The sequence below is a fragment of the Mytilus galloprovincialis genome, chromosome 11 (genome assembly GCF_965363235.1).
Source record: "Mytilus galloprovincialis chromosome 11, xbMytGall1.hap1.1, whole genome shotgun sequence".
NCBI lineage: Eukaryota > Metazoa > Mollusca > Bivalvia > Mytilida > Mytilidae > Mytilus > Mytilus galloprovincialis.
The window spans coordinates 65,058,145-65,072,196 of NC_134848.1; positions in this window are offsets into that span (position 1 = coordinate 65,058,145).

Sequence of the window (14,052 nt, forward strand, 5' to 3'; positions counted from 1 at the left end):
AATACCTTTGGCCTGAGTTTAACTACAACCTTGAACAAAATACAAATATGACAGAAATCAACCATCGAGGGGTACCAATCCACTCTATAACCCTCTCAATTATGTGCTATTTAATTTACTATACTGAGTGTCCTATCATTATGGTCCTTTGTAGTTAAATTGTATTTTTAAAGTAGTTTCTTTGACGTCTGGTACAAACCAACGTTATGCATTGTTATGGGTATTATAAAAAAAAACCAGCAAAAGTTAAGCAAGATGATTTTTGTTTTTCACAATAAAATAATAAGTTCTTAGCAAAAAAAAAAAACGTAGAACTTAAGCATTGTATTTAATTACTTAATGTAAATTCTATTCATTTTCCTTTAAATTGTCGATTTTTGATTGGTCTAGACGAGAGGGTAATGTTCACCCTATCAGCCATGTAGTAGAGTAAATTAACACCCTTTTTATTAGCCAATCAAATAATGGAAATTTAACGTGAAGTATAATGAAACAATTTAGCACGTAAGATGATAACAGAAAGACAAAAATTTTTGAACAACGGATGCTAGCAGCTACTGAAAGCTAGTTCAAAGCCGCATTTTCAACTAATAGATAAACCATGTTCTTTTAGATAAAATCTCAATCGTACCGATCCAAAAATTTCGCAAAACTTCAGTTCACAATTCAATATTTGATAAAGCAGAACATTCAAAGTGTGTAGTGAATCTTGTGCTCGCAACAGTTATTGTCATAATAATGTTTACATCAGACATTATAAAGACATTTGGAAGATACCAAGTAATATTTTACAGTTCGAGTAAATGATCATGAAGGAAAGGAGGTTTCATGGAAGTTAACATACGATAAAAAGAAATTGATATTATTTTTTGGCGAAAGACTTTAAACCTTCTTTGCAGTAAATTCTAAAACGTTTTCTTGTTGCCGTAAATGGTAATCCTCAACAAACTATCTATAACTTTGTTGGAACGAATAAACGTTTTTAATCAAACTTTCATTTGATTCACCTTTTGGCTCCTACCCTGACGACCAATGTAAGCTGTCGGTATCCTATTGCACATACCGCATGTAAACTTTCACATTTTCATCTTCTGTTTTGAAACATTTTACCCAATTCATACGTGACAGGATTATTATCCTAGTAACTGGTGTTACCAATGAATTGAACATTATTACATAAATTCCACAATGCTATATTCATTTTGTGTGCCAACTTGAACTGAACAAAACTGAAAAAACTTCGAATACAAGAGAGATTTTATTAAATTTTATGATTATCTGTCGATTTCTAGATCTATGGTTAGTATTTATTTCAGATGACATGGACTTCACACCATGGTGACCCTAGTGGTCGTGTTTACTTTCATAATTAAATAGTTACATTAGAAGTTTTTTTCATTATAATACGTTACTCTGGGTGGCTAACTGCAATCTCACGTTATTCCGTAATCATTTTTATTACACAATAACATTTATTATTCCTGATGATACGATCTCCCACAATAAAGTGCACAGGAAAATTAAATAAAACTTGATTAAAATCATGTTTTCGTGATCCTAGCTTAAAAAAAGTAATTATAAGTATTGAATGCTTTTTTTTGTAACTGCATAAAACTTAAACGTTGACCGTGCGCACATTTTGAGAATGAAGCGCTTCATACAAAATGAACTTCGGTCAACACTTTTACAACCCAATGCAGTTTCAAAAAGAAGCATTCAATTCTTAAATTCATAAAAAATATATAAATAAACAAACTAAAGGCTGCAATTGGTATGTTTGCATTTTAAATTGTTCGTTGTAACAAGAATATTTGTGCTGAAAGTAAACTGTGTGGGTCAAAATCTTATATTGCTTATAAATGTTGCTTGAAAAAAGTTTCGTTATCTGATCTGAATTTTCTGAAAAGTGCAAGGTAGATAGACATAGGACTTTTGAATGTTTTTACTCGGTAAGTCTTGCTCTACATAGGTAACTGCTTGAACTGTTGCGTTATAAACTAAAAACTCGAATACATTTTTACAGACAGTGGTCATACCAGTTTTGTAAAGTGTGTAGATTTTGATTGTTTTAATCTTTTATGGCTTTTAAAAGTTAAATGTAGGTGTATAATTTAATATTTTTTTCATCTTACATACTTGTTTATACTCAATTGAAAGAATCAAGCTACAAAATGTTCTATTTTTTAAAGGCACATTTAACACAACAACCGATTTCGGTAGGTGAAAATACTTCTGAATTTTGAATATGCCCAAGCATGAATTCAACTGAAAAAATGCATACGCGAACAGATAAAACATTGATCAGAATTTGAATCACTGACACCCCCCCCCCCCCCCCCCCCGACATCAGGGTTTTATTTTTAATAATGTGCAATTATTTGTATCGTAGAGAGACAGTCGAGTACGCATTTTCTGTGAAGGCGTGTTTATGTTGATTTAAAATTAAGGCGTATTTTATTTTTATGCAAGAAATATATTTATATATAAAAAAGTAAGAGACATCGTTCATTCCCTCTCCCTTAATTCTTTATCAAAAATCCTTGACAACAGACTTCATTTTCGAATTATAAAATGCAAAACTTAAAAAATCTAATTTTTGTGAGTGTTATCTGTGTCATCTCGTATTCATTCTCCGACAAATTCTAGTCTGCCCTTCCATAAAATAGTGATTTTTAATGTTCTATCGAACTTTAGAAGAAAAAAAAGGACAACCATTCCGAACAAACTTTTAAAGCTACAGCAAGTGATGCTTGATAGCAAATAGATACATTTTCATTTTAAAGTACTTTTAAAGTATAATTTATAAATCTTACGGGACACTCCCTTCCACTCTTGGAAAATGTTTTTATGGTAAAATTATCATCTGCAGTAATAAAATCGTTCTTGAATATCTCCATCAAAGTATGTTTTATTAGCAATTTTAGAATTTCAAAAATATTCCAATTTCAAGCATTAAAACGTTCACTGTGACTTCCCTATTCGTTATTTCACACCCGACAAAAAACAACAACACCAAAACAAATTGCAATACTATTGTCATCCTTCTAGTTAGCACTAAATTGCTCACAAAGAAATCTGATTATAGCTGCTGAAGACACATGATTCTTACGCCCAGAAACAAGGATGATTTTCATTTGGTCGAAAAAAAGAAGTATCTACATTATTGTACAAATTTGTCAGAAAAACAATATTTAAGATGCTTCGGACACTAGATGTATCATCTAAACTCATCTAAGAAGTGTTCTGGCTCACCTGATTGTTTGTGCCTGATTAATACAAAACATGTTTAATTTGACGCATTTTACCGCCTGGCTCAAGTCAGGAGCCTCTTGACCTTGTTGGTCTTGTAAGTTTTTTTTTAATTTTAGTTCATTTATATCTTATGAAGTTGAGTGTGACGTCAATTTTCATAGAACTAGATTACATTTTGTTTAAGGTCCGGGTAAAGCTCAATTCTGGATGGGGGTATATTTTTCGCTGTGTTGAAGACCTATTGGTGGCCGTCAACTGTTATCTGCTCATGTTGTCTCTGACACATTCCCCGTTTCCATTCTCAATTTTATTTGAAAAAAGTCCTTTGTTCGATATTTATGCTCTCTATTTTTATGCAAACCCTTTTTAAATTTTGATTTTATGGGTCATTGTTGAAGGTCGTCCAATGACGTTTGGTTGTTAACATATACTTTCTTCGATTTCTTATTGAAATTTGTCCATTGACAAACATATCACATCATCTTTTCTTATATAGGTAGTATATATTGATCATGCAAAAAGATCGTTATCCTGAAATCAGAAACATATTTTCTTACGCTAAAAGGGGAAAAGAAGGGTTCTATTAACAGGTCAACAAATAAGATTACAGTTAATTAAAAAATATTGATAACCGATAAGAGCATTTTAAATCAGAAAACAGAAAACAGTTAAATAAAAAATTAGGGGTATTTTTTTCTCATAATAACAGTTAACAGATTCACAACATATAACAGTTAATTATTCAATAACAGTTTATCATCAATGATCTTAAATATTTGCCACTTTTAACTAAAATATTAAGGCACATAACCAGGACCCACCAGCACAGTCGTCAGGACAATTTTGTTTAGCGAACTTGCACGACTTTGGCAAAACAAAATTGTAGTAATATTTTTTGCATGGTATTTATGTCGTATCAGAGAAGAATTAAGCAACAAAACTGTTGTTTTATTGCCGTTCTAATACAATGTAAACAAACCCACCAGCGCAGAATCAGCACCCACCAGCACCAGTCAGGACCGAATCACCAGCACAGAACGTTTTCTGGCAGGACGACTTTACCCACCGTGATAAGAGTAAAAGTTACAATAAACCATCATATCATCATAGAATTTAAGCAATGAAAAGGAAATACCCCCCAAATACATAACAATTTTGCGCTTTTGTTTTTGTATATGTTTATATATCTATGTAAGAATGCGTATGTACACTTTATCATAAAGGTACTTAAATGTTTCATCGTATTCTTCTTAGTTTACATACAGTGTAAAGTATAGACATAAAAACAAAATATACACATTAAGGATGATGTAGTACTACGTACAAATGGTTTGTATATTAGAAAACGCTAAGTTCTAAATATGATTAAAAAAATGAACACAATTTGTAATTTGTCAAAAAGACACAAATATAGGTAACACTATAAGAATATAGATGACGTTCTTTCACTAAACAATTCAAAATTTGGTGACTATGTGGAACGCATCTATCCCATCGAATTGGAAATAAAGGATACTACAGATACAGTTAAGTCGGCTTCATATCTTGACTTACATCTAGAAATTGACAATGAGGGTCGGTTGAAAACAAAACTTTACGACAAAAGAGATGATTTCAGCATTCCAATTGTGAACTTTCCATTTCTAAGTAGCAACATTCCAGCAGCACCTGCATACGGGGTATATATCTCCCAATTGATACGATATTCCCGTGCTTGCATTTCCTATCATGATTTTCTTGATAGAGGGTTACTGCTCACAAGGAAGCTATTAAACCAAGAGTTCCAAATGGTGAAGTTGAAATCATCCCTTCGTAAATTTTACGGACGCCATCACGAGTTGGTTGACCGTTATGGAATAACCGTTTCACAAATGATATCGGATATGTTCTTTACGTCGTAACTACAATCCCCTTCCCTTTCATGAATGTAACCTACCGAATTAGACTATTTACCGGATTTGTAATCACATAAGCAACACGACGGGTGCCACATGTGGAGCAGAATCTGCTTACCCTTCCGGAGCACCTGAGATCACCCCTAGTTTTTGGTGGGGTTCGTGTTGTTTATTCTTTAGTTTTCTATGTTGTGTCATGTGTACTATTGTTTTTCTATTTGTCTTTTTCATTTTTAGCCATGGCGTTGTCAGTTTGTTTTAGATTTATGAGTTTGACTGTCCCTTTGGTATCTTTCATCCCTCTTTTATCTACGTTCATATCCGTAGATATGGGTATTTTAACACCCTGAAGTACCTATAGTCCGAATCGGGTGAGTTTTATGGAAATTCGGGTACAAAGTGTAAAGTGAAAACAACGTTTTTTTTTATTATCTAAACAAGTTTTATGCAAATTTGGAAATTTTACATATTTTTTACGGGGTGTAGGGTACTACCTTTAGTAGAACCCTACAGGTAGTCAAATATAAGACGTTTTTAATACGGAGACAGAGAATCTGGATTGAATCAAATTTGACGCTCAATGTTGTGAGAGTTACGTCATAGATGGTGTGACGTCAACGTGGGTCATTTGCATAGCTAGGTCAGTAGTCCCATTCCTTGAAAATGTGGCAGTCAAGTGATGCATGTAATGAAATGAGTGTAAATGATCGGCATAATAGGACAAAATCGTTAATGAATTAAATATTTAATTACAAACATCATGTTTATTCTACAGATTTCAATATTTCACAAGGAGCACTCATGGAACTTAGGTAAACTTGCGTGAAGTTCCCCGGGATAATGGTTAGCAACGTCTGGGGATATGGGTAATCAACACCCAGGGAATATGGGTTATCAACACCCAGGGGCTATGAGTTTTGTAACGACGTGCGTTAACCAATCAAATTCCTACATGTATACTTAGCCGGGAATAAAAATAGTTACAAAGAGAGAACTGAATAGAGGATGTTGATTTTAATTTCTCTACCTAGACGGAAAGTAACGTTGACAATAAAAATGCATTCATTAATATGTATGGCTAAAGAAAAAATAATGCTTCCTTTTTCAAAAGATAGAAAAAAAAACTATTTGATAATAATTTTGAATGTTTTATCGAGGAGGGGGTAAGTTTTTGGATTTAACCTTATTCAAAACTTCAATCTTGATTGTAGTTTTTTGTTTGGTATGAGTTGAGGTCATAGTAGACTTATAGGGAGAATTCTACCTAGCAATGGAAAATTAAATGTTTAAAAATACCCTTGTAAGTCCAATACTAACTACAGACTAGCTGAACTAGGAATACAACCCTTTAAAATATTTTTTAACGTTACAAACGAATTGCTTTTGACTTAAAGATTTACATAGCGCGTGGTATTCAAATTGATTAAACTGAACGGTAAACAAGTTATTATCTAATCGACTCATTTAGACAGTTTCACGAGCCGATAAAACATTCTTTGGGAGAGAACAATATCGGTTTCGTCTGTGAGTGTTATCCAGGTTGATAAAAGTACAAGGTCAAGCTACAAGGGTCTGATTTATAAATACAATTGGTAAAATTACAGATCAGACGACTACACTGATATCTTAAGATCTACCAATTCGTGTCAAAGACTTATAGGAATATATAAGAATTTAGTGTTAATTTAGTATATAGTGTGGAAAAAAAACCACAGTGTATTATCTAATAAGTAAATCACAAAAATACTAAACTCAGAGGAAAATTCAAAAAAGAAAAGTCCTTTATCAAATGTCAAAATCAAAATCTCAGGCAAACGGATAACAACTGGCATATTCCTGATTGGGTACAGAAATTTTCTTATGTGACAATGGTGGATTGAACATGCTTTTATAGCTAGCGAAACCTCTCACTTGTATGAAAGTCGCATCAAACTCCATTATATTGACAATGATGCGTGAACAAAACAAACAAAATCGGTAAAATAGTAATCTGAAACAATATTGTAATATCACAACATCACAACATCACATTATAAACACATGTTAGCGGGATTGCAATCCTCCATAACCTGGGACCGTGGTGTAACAGCACAACAGAAGATCGGAACAAATTTCTGTAGATCTTATGTTTTGTGTACTGTGGCAAGAATTTTGGTCGTTATTGTTTGCTTACCTATTTAATTGGACCTGGTATATGATAGACAACTTTAACTCGCGTATTAAAAGTCCTTTGTGCGTTTCAAGATATCAGAAATTTCAACAGTTATCAAACATTTATGTTGTTTACATTTGGCTGTGAGAATGATGCAAACAGATCCAGTAAACAGTGCATGGTAGGCACAACCACGCATTAAATCAAGGAACTTATTTTAATAAAAGATCAATAAACAGGAGCTAAAAAGGTCTCAAATTACCATTCATACATGAAATGCTTAAAAAGAAAACATGTACTGAGGAGTTTTTGAATGAATTTCCTGATTATACTTGATAGTGTCTTGAAGGTGGGACTTTTCACCACCGAAGAGACGACTATTCATTCCCTATTGTTAATTTTCCCTTTTTAGACGGCGATGTGCCTTTGTCTCCATCCTACGGTGTTTATATATCCCAACTCGTGTTCGGTATGCCCATGTGTGTAGTGATATCATAGATTTTAACGAACGTAATCAATGCATCAAAGAATTTGACGAGACTGTTGTAAAAGTTAGAGGTTTAGCGCCATAAAACCAGGTTCAATTCTCCATTTTCTACATTTGGAAATGCCTGTACCGAGTTGGAAATATGACAGTTGTCGTCCATTCGTTTGATGTGTTTTGTCATTTGATTTTGCCATGTGATTAGGGACTTTCCGATTGAACTTTCCTCAGAGCTCAGTATTTTTATGATTTTACTTTTCACTGATAAATTAGTATGTCATGGATTTTGTTACCATAAATTACTTAAAACTTTTACTACCTTCTTTTATAGATATAAAGATTTGATAGTAAATTTGGCTTTACCTGTAGAATGGTATTCATATCCTAAATTGTACGGTAATATTGTACTTAAAGCGCGGAAATCACTTTGTTATCCGTACAAACTCATCGAACCTTTAAACAAACTTATTAGTAAGGGTTTTCGTACCAATGTTGTAATAAGATCTCTGAATATAGTTTGTATTGACACTAATATCGATTTTGTCATTAGCAAATTAAAACATAAATAAATTTGTATTTTCTTTTCAAACGGTATGTATAGCGACACACACACACGTTCATGTTTATCTATAAAGAAGTCATTTCTTACTATCCTCCTATCTTTATTTTTGGCATTGCCCTTGTCATGTCTTCTTTGACTGTCCATGACGTGAAAATACTAAATCACTGGGATGAGTTTAAGTTGATTTTTGTCTCTGATACATGATGTTTTATTATAAATTGTTTTGGCTTTTAACTAGCTGCCAGTAACTGCGAGTACTCTCAAATCGTACTTTCGTCTTAATTTGACCTGTTGGTAATATTTGTAATGTTTTTTTTGTTGTTAAAGATAACTTTGATCTTGTCTATATACAAGCTTTAATTATTTGGAATTACTACAAATTTTTACTTCTTCGTACTATGAACATCTAAATTATTTTATTTCTCCTTAAATACTGTTCTTACACCTGTACAAGACGTTTTATTCAGCACTGATTGTAAAGTTGTATTGTTCACATTCACCCCATATGTTCCAAGTGTTCGATTAGTTTTATTGATGTTAAAGAAATTTCTTGGTATTCCTGAACTGAAGATTTTATACACACAGATGAAGAAGTATACTTTTGTCTTCGTTTGAGCCTCCTTTAATTAGGAGCACCATTATGAGTTATGGCGTATACAGGAGGACATTTGGAGCCTGTATCGTTACAGATTAATGTGAGCATTTGCCTACCCAATTCCCCAGCCAGGCCGTGACGGGTCTTATTACCAGAAAGTTAACCTTCCCCAAACATAATGCAATGCAATAAAATAAAACATACTAAACTCATGCACTCACCTGACTCGCTCAGTCCTCAAAGTATAAAAAAGTGCAAAACTATATACATAAAATGGAACAAGGTCACCCCGGATGCCCACAAATGCCGTGGCAAAATACGCTACAGGAATGCTACAGGAATACTTAACAACAAAACTATTTTCATTTACCTGTGTATTTGTTGCAAGTCATGATTTTCGAAATATTGCTTAACATTTCACAGTGGTATCATACTTTAACTTTGTTTAAACCTGTTTATTTACTTTTAACCTTAATTATTTATCCCTTATAATTTTTATTAACTATGTAATTGAATTCAGGTATCACAGATCAAGTTTATTCGTTCATTGTGTGTTGATTTGCGTATTTTTAATAAGTTAAGCCTTCCAATTGATATTATATAGTGTATCTTTCTATGTTGTGATTTTATACTTTTGTTTCAGAAAAGGGAGAAGGTTTGGTACCATTAAAACGTTTAATCCTTCTGCAAATATTTGCACCTGTTCAAACGATTTTTTCAATTTAGCAGGATGAACTAAGTTAAGGATTTGGTATCCTCTGCGATTGTTTGCACCTGTAGTAAGTCATGAATCTGATGTACAGTAGTCGTTGTCTGTTTATGCAGTTAATCTGTATTTCTCGTTTCTCGTTTTTATATAGATTAGACCATTGGTTTACACGTTTTAATGATTTTACACTAGTAATTTTGGGGCCCTTTACAGCTTGCTTTTCAGTGTGAGCCAATGATCCGTGTTGAAGGCCACACTTGACCTATAATGGTTTTAATTTTATAAATTGAAACTTGGATTGATAGCTGACTCATTGGCACTCATATCACAGTTTCCTACATCTATAAAAGGTTTGGTACGAATGAACAATATGGTTTATAATTTGGCTATCTACTAATTGTTGCATTACTAATTCCTGAATAGGGGAAACCTACTAATTGATCTATTGACCACTGACCTTTGTCAAATAATGCAACAATATGTCGATCCAAATACCATACTAGGCTTAAATCCAACATAGTAAGATTAGGAGTTAGTAGTTTTGATTGAAAAAAGATATGTAAAGTTCTAAGAATGTTGATGTTGCAATAATTATTACAAAATGACAAATATATCAGGCAGAGAAATGATTATCAATAACATATGTTTCATTTCTTAAACTATTTATCTGTAACAGTCAAAAGATTTTGTCAATCTATAAGGATGAACAAAGTTAATGATTCGGTACCCTCTGCGATTGTTTGCACCTGTACTAAGTCAGGAATCTGATGTACAGTAGTTGTTGTTTGTTGTTTTGGTTCATAAGTGTTTCTCGTTTCTCGTTTTTCATATGAATTAGAAGTTTTTCTCCTTTTGAATGGTTTTACACTAGTTATTTTTGGAACCTTTATAGCTTGCTGTTCGGTGTGAGTAAATGCTCTGTGTTGAAGACTACTACTTTGACCTATAATGGTTTACTTTCATGAATTGTATCTTGGATGAAGAGCTGTCTCATTGGCACTCATACCACATCTTCTTATATATATTAAACTTTATTGGAAGATGGAACAATGTTTCACCGGAATCGGTTAAAGTCGAAATCAGTGCAGAAAATCGAAACATCTAAAGAACTACTCTTGTCAGCATGAACGTTTAAAGCTCTATTTTGCAGATCACAACTTTTTGTCTTTTTGGTTCATTTTTGTTGGCTTTTATTTAATATTGGGGGTCGCAAAATCACAGTTTTCTTAACAAAACTTTACCAACAGTAGATCTTCTTTTTTATATGTTTGTCGTTGATTGTGTTTAACTTACTTTCATTTTGTTACTTGCATGTTGAAGCAATTAATTGAAGTGTTCGAAATTCAATGTAATTTATTTTCTCCTGAAGCAAAAATAACTCAATCGACCCAAATAAAAATATATTTCATTTGACAAACTAAAAGATCTGATATGGCAAAAAGAAAATGCCTTTCTGATTCCGTTACTTATTGGGAACGAAAATTGAGGACACAAATGTCTTTATTTGTTGGTTAACCTACAGAAGATGGAAGAATTAAATACTCTATGGTTTTTGAAATCGTTTATGGAAATTGGGGAGGGTTTATTTTCGTAATTAAACTTATTTCATTCTTATATTCTGGATTACAGCTGACTTTATGGTATGGGATTTGCTTATTGCGAATTGTTTTACGGTGACGTAAAGACGGTTTAATCAGCTTCATTTGCAATCTGTATACTACTTGTTTTATTGGCGATCATATCACATCTACATATTTAATATAATCATAATATGCACATCAACTGTTTTGCAAAAACAAAACAATCACTGAAAAAATGGGGAAAAGTAAGGTGTAGTAAGCAGTTAAGGGAATTCTATCCAGGTATAAGAAATTGAATTCAGAAAAAACCACGCGCATACTATATTCTTATTTTGAAAATCAACATTCATATTGTTGGCGCTATTAAAAAGATAAATTGATCAATTTAGAAATTTAACTAAACAAGAAACGTTAACGATCTCTAGGTTAAACACTTTTCTGTAACATGTAACATATATACAATTCATGCTATAAAGTAATGTTATAATTGATAATAGTAAAAGGTCAAATATTTTTGTTTCTTATTAAGTGAATTTATAAATCCATTTGACATTATAACTTAAGTAACAAAAAAATAAACACATACATTACAGAACACCACAGTCAAATAAACTCATTCTAGAAACAGTTTGTTTATATTATTTATACAGTGTATTAATAGTTTTGTAACCAGTATACAATTGGCGACGAGTTATATTTTGAAAACCTTCAGATCTAAATATTTGGCATAACATTTTTGTAAAAACGGTGTAAGTAACAATAAACAATTACATCTTTTGACATCGGACTCGGACTTCTCTTGAACTGAATTTTAATGTGCGTATTGTTATCCGTTTACTTTTCAACATTAGCTAGAGGTATAGAGGGAAGGTTGAAATCTCATAAACATATTTTACCCCGCCGCAATATTGCGCATGTCCGAAGTCAGGAGCCTCTTGCCTTTGTTAGTCTTGTATGATTTTAAATTTTAATTTAAAAATTTAAAAAAAAATCTTTTTTGTTTCATATGTTTATATATTTATGGAACAATGTTTATGGACACTTTATCAGTAAGGTAATATAATGTTTTAACGTATTTCGTCTTAACTCACATACAATGTATATTATTAAAAATACAAATTAAAAACTAATTGTTCAGAGAAAATTGAAGGTCGTACCACACGTGACAATCTATTTTGATATGAAACTATTAAAATTCGGTTTAATATGTCATTTCCAGCATAAAAAAAAATAGATAAGGGAAATAATTGTGTACTTCCGGTTTGTGAAATGTTACTTCAGGTATTATTTGAATGTTTACTTGACACTGATTCCAACAATATATGCTTCTATATACTTTTATATTAATTAAGAACGAAAAAAAAATACTTCCGGTTTACACAAGGTCATTTTCGGTTGGCTTTTCAAAGGTTGAATTGCTTAAAACATAATACAAAAAGTCACATTTGTTTATCATGTATACATATGATTAAAAGCAAAGGTAAATCTAGAATGTCAAACTCCCCTTTGACCTTGAGATCAATTTCAAGATCATAAACCAAGGACCTCAAATCAATGACTGTAGGTCTTAATTATATTTGGATAATGAGTTAAATCACCATACGCATATTTCTTTAATGAAGAAGGGAGCAAACTCTTCCTTAATCTTCGCGAATCCTTTAAACCAATATGAATGTGTTACGACATGTAACAACTAACAATCGAGTAAAAACATGTTAGTATCTTATATGGTGTTTGAAATCCCAATTTAGAAATTACCTTGACCTTTGATCTTGACACTATTTTTTTTTTGCACCAAGGACTTCAAATCAAAAGACCTTAGTATGTCTTTTTCACTTATTACAATTATATTTTACTAACTCAATGTACAGAAGTTGAAATAACTTTCATATGGGGTTTGCGGAACGCTTTTAAGATCCTAAGGATATAACGAGCGAATTGGTGAATTAATCGTTAACGGTTGAAAAGGGTATTCACCCGAAAGAAAAACAGTGTACGAGGAGATAACTCTTACAATAAAAAGTGTTTGGCTAAACAGGGTCACTTTCAAAATCGCAATAACTGTTCGATGTCATATGCAAAAAGTAAAATAAAAAAATCTTAGCGACACCTTGCAAAACAAAAAAAACACAATATGTGGCAGAAGACAAAAAAAAAAAAAATAATTAAAAACAATTTGTTCAGAGAACAATTGAAGGTCTTTCCACCAGTTAATATCTATTTTGATATTAAAATATTAAAATCAGTCTAAAATGTCAGTTCATACGGCTTTAGGATATATAGATATGAATTTAAAGCAAAGGTCAAAATCTAGAACGTCAAATTAATCTATGACCTTGACCTCAATTTCAATGTCAAAAACTGAGGATCTCAAGTCAAAAGACCCTAGGTCTCTAATATGTATGGTTAGTAAGTTATATCACTTTACACATAATTTTAGATATGATAGGGGCGAAAACTCCAATTCATTGTCTACGCACCCTTTCAACTAAAATTATTAAGTTACGACATGTCGCAACTAACAATTTAGTCCAAAATAATTTGTCGATATCTTATAAGGTTAATGAAAATGAGTGAAAATAAGCCAAATTCAAAAATTAGAATATGACCTTGACCTTTGACCTTGACCTAATTTTCATTTTTTTGGACCAAGGACCTCAAATCAAAAGATCCTAGGTCTCTATCACTTATGGTTTACAAGATAGAAATGCATATCACTTATATCAAATGCATAAGGGGAAATAACTCTCATATGGAGCGTTTATATCGCCTCGGTCAAAATAGGACAAATCATGAGAAGGATATAACGAGCAATTTTGTAAA